Genomic DNA, 16,267 nt, shown 5'->3' with positions numbered 1-16,267 from the left:
GAGGAAAAACCCTTTCACCTATAAAGGGTGAAGAAGCTAAGATAACCTCACTGGCACCTGACCAAAATGACCAATGAGGAGACAAGATATTTTCAAAGCTGGAGGGGGGAGGAACAAAGGGTCCTGTCTGTCTGTGTGACGCTTTTGCCGGGACCAGAGTATGGATGCAGGTCAGAACTCCTGTAAAGAGTTAGTAAGCAATCTAGTTAGATATGTGTTAGATTCTGTTTTATTTAAATGGCTGATAAAATAATTTGTGCTGAATGGAATGTATATTCCTGTTATTGTATCTTTTTGTAACTTAAGGTTTTGCCTAGAGGGATTCTCTATGTTTTGAAACTGATTACCCTGTAAGGTATTTACCATCCTGATTTTACAGAGGTGATTCTTTTCTTTTTCTTTAATTAAAATTCTTCTTTTAAGAACCTGATTGCTTTTTCATTCTTCTTAAGATCCAAGGGTTTGGGTCTGTGTTCACCTATGTAAATTGGTGAGGATTTTTATCAAGCCTTCCCCAGGAAAGGGGGTGTAGTGCTTGGAGGGATATTTTTTTTGGGGGGAGACGTTTCAAAGTGGGCACTTCCCCTGTTCTTTGTGCAACACTTTGGTGGTGGCAGCTTTTAACCTAAGCTGGTAAGAATAAGGGGGGTCTTTCATGCAGGTCCCCACATCTGTACCCTAGAGTTCAGAGTGGGGAAGGAACCTTAACAGAGCCATTGAACCAAACTGTAAACCCTGTATATGATGGAAATCACTGCAAAGCAGTGGGTGCAGCACCGAGCACCCGCAGTTCCAGCCCCTATGGGGTCAAACGATGACACTGGCACATCAAATACTGAAATAACTGACCAGGCAGCAACTGTAGTACAAGGAGGGAAGAAGTTCTGGCAGCAGAAGAAAGAGGGAGTTCTTGGTATTTCACTGTAGCTATTCTACTTTTATTTTATGCTGGTACCCCAGTACTGGGCTCTGCCAATCCAGCTGACCTTAAAGCATTGTTACCAATGCCACTCAGGCTCTTCCTCTCATTTGGAGACATCGAATTCCATTAGTGGGAAGTAAATGTTAAGTTGATGTCTATTCCTCACAAGGAAACATGTCTCACTTCCTCATGTCTCTGTAGGATTGAAAAGGCATACCAATTTTCCTGAACAACAACCAGTACAGCAGCATAAGCCTTGCTTCCAGGACTATCCATATGATTTGACAAAATATCAGCTTTACTGAAGAACAAGAAATCCCCTGATCAGGCTAGACAACAAGATGCCTGCATCCAATAGCTGATCTAACCTCAGAAAGGGAGGAGCCATTGCTCAAATGCTAGCCTGTTGTGAGACCCAGATGGGGGGAAGAGAAGGGGAGAATATGAGTTACTCTTGAAGTTCCCGGCAGAGCTGCAGCTTATTAACCCTAAAAGTTAATTACATAATATCTTTAAGTGAATTTCAGTTTATTTTTTGTAAAACATACACACAACATTCAAAGGCTGTGGTATAAAATATGCCCTCTGGAAACCTGTATTTCAACATGATAAAAATATTGTATTTAGTATCCAATATATCCTGTATAAGTAAAATATTTTTTTTAAAAAAATATTTACTGAAACAAAAAGAAAGATCAAATGTTTCATTCAGAAAGTTCAGATTGAGGTAATTTTCATGTTGTCATGATTGTAATTCTCTGAAAAGTATGAATTATGCAACATAATGTAATCTTGTACATTGTTAAAGTACAGGAAGTGAAGCTCGGTACATTATTTTTTCAGAGCTATTACGTCAGCTGACACAGAAGACATAGGTTCAAAATTTTGAAACCTGATTGTCGAAGTCAGGCATTAAAATCTATATTTATTCTGACCTTAGTCTTCATTGGCATTTGTGGTAATACCAAAGAAAAACTAATATATCCAGCTACAATTTGTCTATGTTTATGGATTCAGAAGCCTATCTTTAGGCACTCAGGTTTTTAAATTGTGGCTTAAATCATTCTATCACATATAGTAGGCCAGCATTAGTAGGATTTTTATTTAATTTTATAGAACCTTTTCATTTATTGTCAATATGGATCATATTCATATTTCTCTATTCTAACCTTTTTTCCCCCATGAAAGATTATCAAAGGTACAAGACTTATCTAAAGTACTGCGGATTTTGTGGATTTCCCTTAGAAATAATCACTTTTATCAACTTAGAATTTTAGGTTTTTTTGAGCAGATTTCCCATGACTGCATTACCACCCCATGCAGTTCCACTGCTACTAGCAATGATGGGAGCAAATTATAGAAAAGGCATCAACATTTACCAGTATTTTAACTGTGTTTCATCGAGGTAAAACTGCCAGTGCCTATTATAATAGCATTCCCACTCTTGCTACACCCAGTCTCCAAATAAAGAGAGTTTTCACAAAAGAGGCTAGTGTTAAACACTGTGCCATTCTCAATCATCAGCATAGCAATGATTCATTCATCAAGCACTAGGAGTAAAGAGATGAAAGAACTAAGATTAAGTCACAGATTTAAGAGGAACAGGGTAAAATTTTAGATAATGGATGAAGCAGAGAATTATAGAGAGGAAATGTATTGTGTTTTACCAAGACCTAAAGGAAATGCTAAAAGTTACCTCAAAAATAATCATTATGGGATTTTTATTTATTTCCACCCACAATGCAGCATGTGTGCGTGTGTGTGTGTAAAAAACTCTTCTATGGTATTTAAAATATGTCTCTTTCATGAAGATTCAATTTATCTAATAAATTTATATCTGGATTAATGTCGGGCGGGGGGTGGGGAATTGCACTAAATTCCCCAGTGCTTGGTGAGCCGGAAGTAGTTCTTGTGCTTTAATTATTTGATTTCTTGTTATTCTCTCTCTCTCCCAAGTATAACAATGAAGTAAAAATGGAAAAAATAAATTCAATGCAACCCATTTTATTTAAGGTCCCCATCTTTCCATGGGTTTAACAACTGAGAGTTAAAGCATTTCATTTGGGAATTTACACAATAATTACTACATTGTCTAATCTATTGCCTCAAAGACAGGAGTTCCTTTCAAATGTAGCAGGTTCTTTTTTTGTTTGTTTTTGTTAGCAAGACAGTTCCAGGCAGACAGACATACCTAGCTAAGGACCAGGGGTGAACCCACTAGTCCAATATCCAAAACCACACAGACAAGATCAAGTGTGGGAAGATTTTTGAATCCAATCAAATACAAATCCTGTTACTTACCAGAATAGTAACTGCTGTTCTTTGAGGAGGGTTGTGCAAAAAGAGAAGAGCTGCCCCACTTCCTCCTCAGTTCCTTTGAAATGCAGATAGGAGGAAGCATGCAGAATGGACAAGTGCACAACACATCTCAAAGAAATTAAGGTTACTTACTTGTGGCAGAGGTTCTTTGAGAGGTTCTTTGAGACTCTGCATATTCTCATTCTTGGTCCCATATCCCAGGAGGAGGACACTCAAAGAAGAACAACAGTTACTATACTGGTATGTAATCATTTTGTTCTCCTTCAAGTGACTCTGCACATATTCATTCCATCATAGGTGATTCCCCAGTAGTTTATTGACGTTGGTGGGGCTTCGGAGTCTAGTGGAAAACAGACTAGATGACACATTTTCCAAAATATGCATAATCTTTGCAGGCTTCAATGATGGCATAGTGCTTTGTGAATAATGCACTGAAGACCATACAGCTGCTCTAAGTATTTCTGACACAGTTACATTACTTAGGAATGACAGCGATGAAATCTGTGCTCTGGATGAATGAATGTTATCCGAGATAGACATTTTAAATTGCATTTTCATTGCAAGTTTGAATATATGTCATAATCCCATGAGAGATCTGCTGAGCTGTAACTGGTTGTCCTTTAACTTTTTCAGCAAAGGCCACAAAGATTCCGGTTGAAGATATAAAGCGTTTAGTTCTGTCAATATAGAAAGACAAAAGCCTTTTGAACGTCCATGTAGTTTTGGCTCATCTTTCTGAGAGTGAGGCTTGAGGAAAAAATACAGGCAGATGTATTGTCTGATTTAGATAAAAATCTGAAACTATTTTGGGTGAGGTCTTAATGATAACTTGTCCTTATGAAATACGATGTAAGGAAGATCAACTACCCAGGCTTGGAATTTTGATACTCTCCTAGCAGATTTTATTGCCACTAAGGCAGCAGTCTCGTAAGACAAAGAGGCCAAGAAGCAGGTCACAAGCAGCTCAAATCCATCAAACAGGATAGCACTACATTGATATCCAAAGGGGAAACTGGATCATTGATCGGAGGGTAATTTCTGATCTTTCATAAATCTGCCCAGATTCAGGTGAGAGAACACCATGTAACCATGAACAGGAGGATGCATAGCAGATATAGAGGCCAAGTACACCTTGAAAGAACTTACTGAAAGGCTGAATTTGAGATGGAGAAAATATTGCAGGATGTCCTGAATGTGATGCCCAAACCAAAAACCTCTTCCACTTGGTAAGGTAGGTACTTTTTGTAGAATACTTTCTCTTAGATAATAAAATAGTCTTGGTTTTATGGGAGCAGGATCTCAACTGTGTTCAACCATTGATGAGCCATACTGTCAAATGCAGCGTGGAAGGATTGGGATGAATGATTTGTCCCTGGGTTTGAATGAGATCCTCTACTAGAGGAAGGATTATTGGAGGCTGTATGGAGAGTTCCTGAATTTCCACATACCAATACTGCCTTGGCAAATCCAGGGCAAGGAGGAGGAGCATTCTAGGTCGAAGAATTGTCAGATTCATAAGCACCTGAGTCCTGAGGCACCTGTTCAAGAATATGCTCCCTCAGATGAAGTTCTCTATTTTTCTGTTTGGCAAATAGTGCACTTAGCCTGGGAGGGCCCTTCTCCCAGGCAAAACGGACAATTTTAATGTCTGTCTTTAGCAGACCAAGCCACTTAACACGTGGTGCACTGCTGGAATCCAGGGGATTTCTGCATATCTAATGCAAGTAAAAATAAAACAGTACAGAATAAATTTCCTTTAAGAGGAAGATGCTCCTACTAACACTAAGCACAAATACTAAACAACTAACCAACTATAAAAATATCTAAAGTTTTCTCTCAGAAGAGAAAAGAACTGAGTCTCCAAAGAGAAACAGGGAGCCCAACTTTTGCCATAGGAGGTAAGAAGGAACTGAGAGGGAGGCAGAACACCTCATCCCTCAGCTTACAGCATGAAAACAGTCACGGCATATGCTCTGCCCCACCAGTACTGTTGCCACAAATCTCTGAATGAAGCACACCAAGAGTACATATATCTACAGTGGAATGGATATGTGCCCAATCACTTGAAGGAGAACAGGTCTGTCTGTCTATCTTTCTAAGCCCTGGTCTACACTACAAGTTTAGGTCAAATTTAGCAGTGTTAGGTCAATTTAACCCTGTACCCCGTCCACGCGACCAAGCCTGTTTTGTCGACTTAAAGGGCTCTTAAAATCAATTTCTGTACTCCTCCCCGGCGAGAGGTTTAGTGCTAAAATTGACCTCACTGGGCCGAATTTGGGGTAGTGTGGACACAATTCAGTGGTATTGGCATCTGGGAGCTATCCCAGAGTGCTCCATTGTGACCGCTCTGGACAGCACTCTCAACTCAGATGCACTGGCCAAGTAGACAGGAAAAGCCCCGGGAACTTTTTAATTTCATTTCCTATTTGGCCAGCATGGCGAGCTGATCAGCACAGGTGACCATGCAGAGCTCATCAGCACAGGTGACACTGGAGTCCCAGAATTGCAAAAGAGCTCCAGCATTGACCGAACGGGAGGTACTGGATATGATCACTGTATGAGGAGAAGAATCCGTGCAGGCAGAACTCAGTTCCAAAAGACAAAATGCCAATATATTTGCCAAAATCTCCAAGGGTATGATGGACAGAGGCCACAACAGGGACACACAGCAGTGCTGCCTGAAAATTAAGGAGCTGAGTTAAGCCTCCCAAAAACCAAAGGATGCAAACAGTTGCTCCGGATCAGAGCCACATACATGCTGCTTCTATGATGAGCTGCATGCAATTCTTGGGGCGGGGGGCTACCACTACCCCACCACTGTCCATGGACACCTGCAAGCGGGGAGTCTCATGCAACAAGGATGAGGATTTTGTGGATGAGGAAGATGAGGAGGAGGAGGAGGAGGTTGGGGATAGTGCACAGCAGGCAAGTGGAGAATCCCTTCTCCCCAGAAGCCAGGAACTGTTCATCACCCTGGAGCCAATACCCTCCCAACCCTCCCAAGGTGGGGCTCCAGGGCCATGAAGCTGGAGAAGGCACCTCTGGTGAGTGTACCTTTGTAAATATAATACAGGATTTAAAAGCAAGCGTGTTTAATGATTAATTTGCCCTGAAGAAATGGGATGCATTTGGGGCCAGTATAGCTATAGCTACTGGAAAAAATTGTTAATGTGTCTGGGGATGGAGTGGAAATCCTCCAGGGACATTTCCATGAAGCTCTCCTGGAGGTACTCTAAAAGCCTTTGCCACGCGGTGGGGGGAGGCCTGTTCATGCTGAGCTGTTCGCGTTTGGCTGAGAGGGGTCTTCCCTGATATTAGGCACACGGTGGTGGGGGGGGGGGTGAAGCACATGTGCTATGTGATGTGAATCACTTCATTCAGTGTGAAATAGTCTTCCCTTTGTTTTCTAAAATGTATCTTTTTAAATACTACTCTCCCTTTTTCCTTCCCACAGCTGCAAATATTTCTACACTCCCCCTATCAACTCCATCCCAGAGGCTAGTGCAGATTAGAAGGCGAAAAAATGCATTCGTGATTACATGTTCTCAGAGCTCATGCAGTCCTCCCACACTGAAAGAATGCGTGGAGGCAAACAATGGCAGAGTCCAGGAAAGCGTTAAATTAACGCGATGAGAGGAAGGAGGAGCACGCTGAGAGGAGGCAGGATGCAATGCTGAGCCTAATGGGGGAGCAAACTGACTTGCTCAGGCATCTGGTGGAGCTGCAGGAAAGGCAGCAGGAGCATAGACCACCACTGCAGGCCCTGTATAACTGCCTGCTCTTCTCCCCAAGTTCCATATCCTCCTTACCCAGATGCCCAAGAAAGTGAGGTGGGGGGCGGAGGCTATGGGCACCCAGCCACTCCAGCCAAGAGGATTGGCCAAGCAACAGAAGGCTGGCATTCAATACATTTTAAACTGTAGTGTGGCCTTGTCCTTCCCTCCTCCCCCCATCCCCCACCCTGCCCGGTGATTCCCTCCTCAGCCACCCCTCCTGGGCTACCTTGCGAGTCTTCCCCCTATTTGTGTGATGAATTAATAAAGAATGCATGATTTTGAAACAATAAAGACTTTTTTGCCTCTGAAAGCAGTGATCGAAGGAGGGAGTTCGGTTGGCTTACAGGGAAGTAGAGTCAACCAAGGGGGTGGGGAGTTTCATTAAGGAGAAACAAACAGAACTGTCACACCGTAGCCTGGCCAGTCATGAAACTGGTTTTCAAAACTTCTCTGATGCGCAGGGCACTCAGCTGTGCTTTTCTAATCACCCTGGTGTCTGGCTGCGCGTAATCGGCCACCAGGCAATTTGCTTCAACCTCCCACCCCACAATAAACATCTCCCCCACAGATATTGTGGAGCACACAGCAAGCAGCAATAACAATGGGAATATTGGTTTTGCTAAGGTCTAACATAGTCAGTAAACTGCACCAGCGAGCTTTTAAACATCCAAATGCACATTCTGCCACCATTCTGCACTTGCTCAGATTATAGTTGAACTGCTCCTTACTACTGTCCAGGGTGCCTGTGTATGGCTTCATGAGCCATGGCATTAATGGGTAGGCTGGGTCCCCAAGGATAACTATAGGCATTTCAACATCCCCAACAGTAATTTTCTGATCTGGGAAGTAAGTTCCTTCCTGCAGCTGTTCAAACAGACCAGAGTTCCTGAAGATGTGAGCGTCATGCACCTTTCCCGACCATCCCACATTGATGTCCGTGAAATGTCCCTTGTGATCCACCAGGGCTTGCAGCACCATTGAAAAGTACCCCTTGCGGTTTACGTTCTGGCTGCCAAGGTGGTCTGGTCCCAAGATAGGGATATGCGTTCCGTCTATCGCCCCACCATAGTTAGAGAACCCCATTGAAGCAAAGCCATCCACTATGACCTGCACATTTCCCAGAGTCACTACTCTTGATAGCAGCAGCTCAGTGATTGCGTTGGCTCCTTGGATCACAGCAGCCCCCACAGTAGATTTACCCACTCCAGATTGATTCCTGACTGACAGGTAGCTATCTGGCATTGCAAGCTTCTAGAGGGCTATCGCCACTCACTTTTCAACTGTGAGGGCTGCTCTCATCTTGGTATTCTTACGCTTCAGGGCAGGGGAAAGCGAGTCACAAAGTTCTACGGAAGTGCCCTTATGCACGCAAAAGTTTCACAGCCACTGGGAATCATCCCAGACCTGCAACACCATGCAGTCCCACCAGTCTGTGTTTGTTTCCTGGGCCCAGAATCGGCGTTCCATGGCATGCCATTACCACCATGATGTCCAAATTGCCAGGGCCCATGCTTTGAGAGAAGTCTGTGTCCATGTCCTCATCACTATCGTGATAGCGCTGTCGTCACCTCCTCGCCTGCTTTTTCAGGTCTTGCACACACTGCAGGATAACATGCACGGTGTTTACAATGCTCACAACAGCAGCGGTGAGCTGAGCGGGCTCCATGCTTGCCATGGTATGTCGTCTGCAGGAGAGCAGAGTTGCAGCAGAAGCAGTGGACGACGATGGATGCCACGAGAATAGATATTTATACAGAACAACGAGAGGACCTGTGAAGTGGATTCATGGCACCAGAAGAGCAGAGCTGCAGAGGAAGCAGTGCATGACGATGATGGTTAGCAGTCCTACTGCACCGTCTGCTGTCAGTAGTATGGCGTCTGCACGGAAAAAAGGCGTGAAACGATTGTCTGCCGTTGCTTTCAAGTAGAGAGGGGTGACTGACAACATGTACCCAAAACCACCCATGACAATGTTTTTACCCCATCAGGCACTGGAAGCTCAACCCAGAATTCCAATGGACAGCGGAAACTGTGTGAACTGTGGGATAGCTACCCACAGTGCAACGCTCCGAAATTTGATGCTAGCCATGGTACTGTGGACGCACTCCGCCGACTTAATGTGCTTAGTGGGGACACACACAATTGACTGTATAAAATCGCTTCCTAAAAATCAACTTCTATAAATTCAACCTAATTTCGTAGTGTAGACATACCCTAAGTCTCTCTCACAAACAAAAGTTGGTCCAATAAAATGTTATTTCACCCACTTTGTCTCTCTAATATCCTTGGACCGATACAGCTACAACTGCACTGCATATCTGCCTATGATTTATTTATCCAGGTACTTATGTGAACCTCATTATTGTAGCATCTGGATGACTACGAGTTTGGAGTGAGTTTGAGATACAAATATACAGCAGATGGATGGACATCCTGGGAAAAGCAGCAGAAAAAAGCAGTTTGGCTGGATATGTTCAACAAAGCTCTGTTATTTTGCTGGGCCCCCTGAGTAGGGATAGAGTACAGTACAAAACTTACTTCTGCTTTTTCTATTTTCCTCTCCTAGTTCAAAGAATTAACAGAAATTATGCATATATTTTAAATAACATTAGACAACGAAATAATACCCTTATTCTGATTGTTGAGAGAAAAATGATTGCAAAGAATTAACCCACTTCATAAAACCGAACCCTTATAAACTGCCACAACGATATAAGCATAATTGATAATGCAGTGTGAAAAGATGTGTAAATTGTGTATAATTTATGTTTATTGCAGCACTGCTGACTAGAGCTGCAGAGACATTCTGAATAACTGCATCATATACGTGACAAAAATAAACTAAGGGAGAGTGAACCGATTTGTATGAATTCATGTCAGTCACCATTCAGTACAGCATGCAGTGATATAACAAGCCTTTTAAAATCATGTTTGAGCCTCATTTGTACATATACATTATGTCAAAGGATGATCCCGTTATGGGTTAGATTATGCAATTCTTACTCAAGTTGCACACTCACACAAATTGTCCAAGGGATGTTAATGGGACAAACTGGTAAGCACTTACATAAGTTGTTCCATTGACATGAGTGGGATAATTCATGTAAGTGCTCACCAGCATCAGTAGAAGCTGCACAACCTAAACTTAAGTGTCAGATTAATTGCTGATATAACTATATTGAGATCTATGGTATTACAATGGAGATTAATTTAGTCTTAACCACTGGTACCTCAGCTAAGGACATCAATCTATATAACTTACATAGAAGGTTTCAGGAAGTTTGTTTAAAGGATGGTTTTAAAAAAATCATATGAAAATGCCTTAGTCATTCTTTCACTGACAAATCTGATATTAAAAATAATATAACTTCTGTGATTCTTACAACACATTAGAGGAAATCCTGGCTCCATCAAACTCAATGACAAAATTCCTATTAACTTTAATAAGGCCTAGATAATACCTATTTTGCTTAATGTATGTACCTCTCCAAGTAATAGCTATTCCAAGAGGAAATCAAGTGATGCATATACCTGGATATATTATATATCAGTGATAATGCTACATGGTTATTTTATGGTTATTACTTTATACACTGACCTTCAATTTTTCTTATGAAATTTACAGGCTTGGCATAACTAGTAAACTATTTAGGCTATGTCTACCCTTCAAATTATTTCAATATATGTTATGTTGCTCAGGCGTGTGAATAGTTCACACATCTGAGTGACACAAGTTATACTGACCTAAGTGCCAGCGTGGGCTCTACTATGTCGGTGGGAGAGCTTCTCCCACCAACATAACTACCACCTCTTGCAGAGGCAGGAATTATTAAGCTGATGGGAGTGCAGTTGCGCTGCTGTAGTATAGACATAGCCTAAGTAACTATATGTATGAATTAGCCATGAGAGATTCAATGGTAATTGCTGAATTGGGCATAAAGCTTTTGAAAAAGTCTCTGTAAGTCTTTGCATGTTCTTTAAAAAAATAGAAAAAAAAAACCTAGAAATGGTGACCAAAGATTCAATGAGCTTCTCTGGAATACAGACGAAAACTTGAAGGTATTCACCCATGCAGTAGGCCTGGTAGTTGTAATATACCTAGACCTTATTAGATATTCTGAGGAGTTCCTCACCATTTCAAATTAATGCTTAGAGGGTAGAAGACCTCCTTCAGAACAGAAAAGATGTCTTATTAAAATGGGGATATATATATATATCTTTTAGTGTCTGGCCGAAATTAGCTAAGTAATTCACTGTTATTTTCTTTCCATCATGTCTATTATTTGAATATTACTAAACCAAACCCAAAATATATCTATTACTAGCAATATTTGTTCAGAGGGGATATAAGAATGTTGCTCTTTGGAATTTGTAAAAAGAATCAGGTGCCTGATCCCCTTATTTTCTCCAACAAGTTAAATCTCTAGCTTCATGCCTACATAAGCATTTTCAGTCAATTATAATTTTCAGTAGCAGTTTCCATATATTTTCATACCCAAGAATGTGCTGACTCTCATTACCAATGCAAATGTTTTCTCAGTCTACTCTTTTTGTAAATATTTTTCAGGCTCCTCCATATAACTATCCGTCGTTCCTCACACCTTTGCCTAAGCATCTGCTCCTTCCCACTCACTCCATGTGATCTTCCAATCAGCTACCATTCCCCATGTATGGGCTAGGGATGGGTGAACCTCAAACAGTTCAGAGTTTTTAAATAAGCCCATTACTCTCCAGCGTGTATCAGCACTACCTGGGGGAAAAAAGCAGCAAAAAGTATTACTGTCTGGCAGAATGTTTTGAGTCATGCTGCTGAGGAAATGGGAATAGAAAGGTTGCCTTCCCTCCAAAAGGTGCCACTGAAAGAGCATTCAAAGGAAAAGGAGAGAAGCAGAGCTACTCCTTGAACAAGCAGGGGTAGTGACTGAAGTGAAGGGAAAATATTCTCAGAGATTAATCCAAATATCTAACAGAAGAGGGGAGCAGTCTGTGATGCTCTCTGGGGTTCCCAGGGTTGTGAGACACCTCACTACCACCTGCCCTTAGCATGAGGGAGCTTTGTCTGTGTGCATCAGAAGTCAGAGTCCCTGACTCTCCTGGGTTCAGGCAACAAAAGCACTCCCTTCTCAGCCTACATGGGCTCCACTGTCTCTCTGCAGGTTACCGATAGGCACACTCCAACGTCTAAGCCCTCCAAGCATCCCCTTGGAGTGTTTAACCCCTTATCCACTGGACACTCCCAGAATTACTAGACTCGCTGTTTCCAAAGGAACAGTACACCACAACTTACTAGTTACACCCTAGAACACAGTTCCATGTAACATACAACACTTACATTTGTTTATAGAAAAAGCAAGTATAAATTTATTTAACACAGATTCAAATGATAGCAAACAGAATTATTGGAAACAAAGGCTGTCATATGAAATAAAATCATAATACCTACCCTAAAGCTTAAACTTCACTGACAAAACACCCTCTTATCTAATAAGGTACTGTTTACCCCACGTCTTCTTCATAGCATTTTTCAGCCAGATAGCTGAGATTCTCTTTTCATGAGGTCAAGCCTGCTAGCAACATGACACCGCCAGATGCAGGACAACATAGCATCTCTCAGTTCCCCGATACCAGCTCAGACCTTTGATCAGCGTTCTCCCTATTTATCTCTACCTTTTAATTCCTTCTCTGGAAGTCACACTCAGGGCTTGTCTAGACTGGCACTTTACAGGGCTGCAACTTTCTTGCTCAGGGGCGTGAAAAAACACCCCCCTGAGCGCTGCAAGTTTCAGCGCTGTAATATGCCAATCTAAACAGTGCGCCAGCACTAGTAGCTATTCCCCTCGTGGAGGTGGGCTTTCTAGAGCGCTGGGAAAGCTCTCTCCCAGCGCTGTGCCTCGACTGCACAATCCACGGGAGCGCTTTAACATTGCCCGTGTAGACAAGCCCTTAATCTCTTCATTAGCATTTGACTCAGTATGCAAATCAACTTCTATTGGAAGACACACAACACACAATGGTCAACTAGGGAGATAAGTGCCTCCCACCTCCAGTCTGGTGGAACCAGTCTTAATACATGTACCTGGGTGATCGGCATTTAACTTCAAGGCCTTAAGAATGTATTTTCAAATACATATACATAACTCTTTACATATTATCTGCACACACATCTCACAAAGATTATAATGACAAGTGTGACAAAGACTTTCAGTAGAAACCTTACATGACACAAATAAATTGGTTAGTCTCTAAGGTGCCACAAGTACTCCTTTTCTTTTTTGCGAATACAGACTAACACGGCTGCTACTCTGAAACCTTTGGTGAACTAGAATGTAATACCAGACCTGGGGATCCCTGTAATCCTAACACACTCCTGTGCCCTCTACCAGTTGGCATCAAGAGATCCTTCGGTCACAGAGTCATACCAAAAGAGCCCAACATTCGGAAAAGGTGAAGAGTGGATTTCTCAGCAGTGGCCAAAAGACCTGGCACTGTAGGTGATCTGTCAGGATAGGGGACTAGGCTTCTCCTCTCCCCCCACACCCCTAGTGAAGATTTGCCAGCCTGTAACAAATGGGACAGGGTGGGAGGGTAAGATCTGTTTCTCAGAAGGTATCTGCTGCCCTAAAGCAGGACCTGAGGTAACAGGGACTTCTCCAGAGACATCCCTGCTCCCAGAGGCGGAAACCATTGCCTGGAAGCCTCTGCCAATAAGGGGAAGAAATGGATCTGCACTAATGCCATGCAAACCAACTTCTGTTTGTAAAAATATTGCTGAAACTCATTTTAAATTTTACTCGTGAAGAAATCAAATCAGCAAATTGATGCTTCTCAAAATATTTTAGATAGAAAAACTGCAACATAAACTGATGGAATATTAAGTAGTTGTAAATAGTAGACCCATATGCAGTGAGAACTCATTTGGGTGCACAATGAAAAGTTACATCGTTAGAGCCTGATACTTTAGCGCGTACTCAATCTGAGTAGTTTCACTGACTTCAGTGAGGTAATCTGTGTGAAAAAGAACTATTCACATGAGTAAGGGTTGCAGGATCATGCCCTTGTGCTGTGCAGTATAACACTCAGCTATACAGAAGATTCTCAGTTTGATATTTCCATAGTAAGCTAGTGTGGGAGCAAATGAGTTACAGAGGCTACTGCATTTGGTTTTAAATTAAAATATTAACAAAGGTGTCAGGTCTACCTTTCCAAATCTTATGGTTACTTGACAGTCTCCATTAACAATCTGTGTGACTGATGCAGTCATCATTGTGCTACTTGCCTAAATTCCTCTGTATCAGTTGATGATCATTATCCTACACCATAGTATAAGCTGAAGCATATGAATTGTTTGTGAAGACAGAGTGCAGCTTTTTCTAGTGCTGCTCTGGCAGGTCTATATCTTTCCTTCTGAAGTTAAACGGCAAAAAGAAACAAGCTATCTAGTACTCCTTGAACCAGGCCTCTGAGGTGCATTATAAACTAGATGTCAAAATAAGGTCAGTGATGGCTGATACACTTAAATCACGGAGGGCATGTCTACATTGCAATAAAACACCCCTGGTTGGCCTGCGTAAGCTGGCTCAGGTTCACCACGTTTGGTGTGTGGGGCTATAAAATTGTAGTGTAGATACTCAGGCTGGAGCCCGAATCCAAACGTCTACACTGCAATTTTATAGCCCCCTGAGCCTGAACCCTGTGACACCAAGATGGCTGAGACAGGCCAGCTGAAGGTGTTTCATTGCAATGTAGACATACCCTAAAAGAGTTATGACAGCTGACAAGCACAGAGGAAGAGAACTGCTTAACTACTTATACTACAGAAGATAAATATAAAGAAGAGGAAATGACAGAGGAACTGAAGCTGGATGAAGCTGATAAAAGAATGTTATTAAAACTTAAGGGGAAAACAGATAAACAAAAATGATAAAGTAAAAATATGAAAAAAAAAAAACAGAAAATTTAAAATAAGATGTTGAGTATATTGGCAGCTCAGGCAAACTTTATAAAAAAAATAAAGTGATACAGGTTGACAAAACATCCTTACTCAGTTCGGCATGGTTTGAAAAATATGTTTAGACACCATAAAACTACAAAACTATTCATGGACAAAATGCACCTTACTGTCATTATACAGATGCTGATCACGTAATATTGCTATCAGAAGTAACCGAAATATCATTTAGTAGGGTATTAACTGTATTTAACAACAGTGATCAAGATACAGAGGGCAAAGATTTTCAAACCAGGCATATATAAATGGGTGCCTGTGCTCTGCAGGGGCAAACATATATGCTTGCTCTAGCCCTGTCAAACCCAGGGTACTTCTCCATACAGTAATGTATTTCAGACCCTTCTACCCTCTGTGGGCTAACCTTCCAACTGAAATTACCACCTGATTGGCTGCTTTATATCACGTTCAGGAGAAGAGCAGGAAATCAGAGCTTCTGCCTATGGCAGGTATAGCTCTCAGCCTCCTTCAGGAAGTTCTGCTCCCTTTTCCTCCTTCCCATCAAATAAAAAAAAAGTGTCTGTTTGCTTCCTCCTGTGAATAACGTGTTGGCTCAGAGGAACGGAGGGACTAACTAAGAGTGAGTAAAGAAGGCTCTGAGTTTCCAACCATTTTTTGCTTCTCCCTTCCCTGGTTTGTGGAAAAATGGGTTACCCAGCCTGCTGGCCCTCTCCTTCTTCCCACTCCAATCCTACAATCCCACATTGGGTAATCATGATAAAGGGGATCATGATAAAGCTGCTCTTGCTCACCCCAGATATGGAGAAGGTGGGATGAGAAAAGGCCCTGTAGCCCATAGAGCTAGATGGGCATTTTCATGGGAACATTCATGGGAATATTCATGGGAACTATCAGGCCCTGTAACAGGCCAGACCACCATGTAAGGAGAGATCTGGACCACTGGACTTGTTTAGCATGCTTAGGACAAGGGTAGGTCTTTTGTGGAGGACTGCTTGTCTTTTACTACCAGTTCCCAGAGAAAAGGTGTGAATATACATAAGGAATTCTTCAAAATATTAAAATAATGTAATATTACCACTATATTTTATGTGGTTTGGAGCATTTGTCTCATTACTAATTGTGCTAATATAACTGCTTAAAGTTTTGCTTTGCCCTCAGTATGAGTGTCATCATAATGCATATCAGTGTTCTCAGAGAGACACTGAACTTGACAACCTTGATTCTGTGGTGCTTGATTCTGGGACTAGTTCTTTAAATTAGTAGTTCGTTGGAAATCAATAATAG

The 16,267-nt window shown here is 41.9% G+C and overlaps 1 protein-coding gene across 3 annotated transcripts in view; it reads right to left on the bottom strand.

The window, feature by feature from the left end:
• CSMD3 (CUB and Sushi multiple domains 3) overlaps positions 1-16,267 on the bottom strand; it is a 1,168,908-nt gene that overhangs the window by 219,114 nt on the left and 933,527 nt on the right. The window lies entirely within an intron of this gene.

Source organism: Eretmochelys imbricata, chromosome 2 (genome assembly GCF_965152235.1).
Source record: "Eretmochelys imbricata isolate rEreImb1 chromosome 2, rEreImb1.hap1, whole genome shotgun sequence".
Lineage (NCBI taxonomy): Eukaryota > Metazoa > Chordata > Testudines > Cheloniidae > Eretmochelys > Eretmochelys imbricata.
This window is presented reverse-complemented; position numbering and strand designations above follow the sequence as displayed.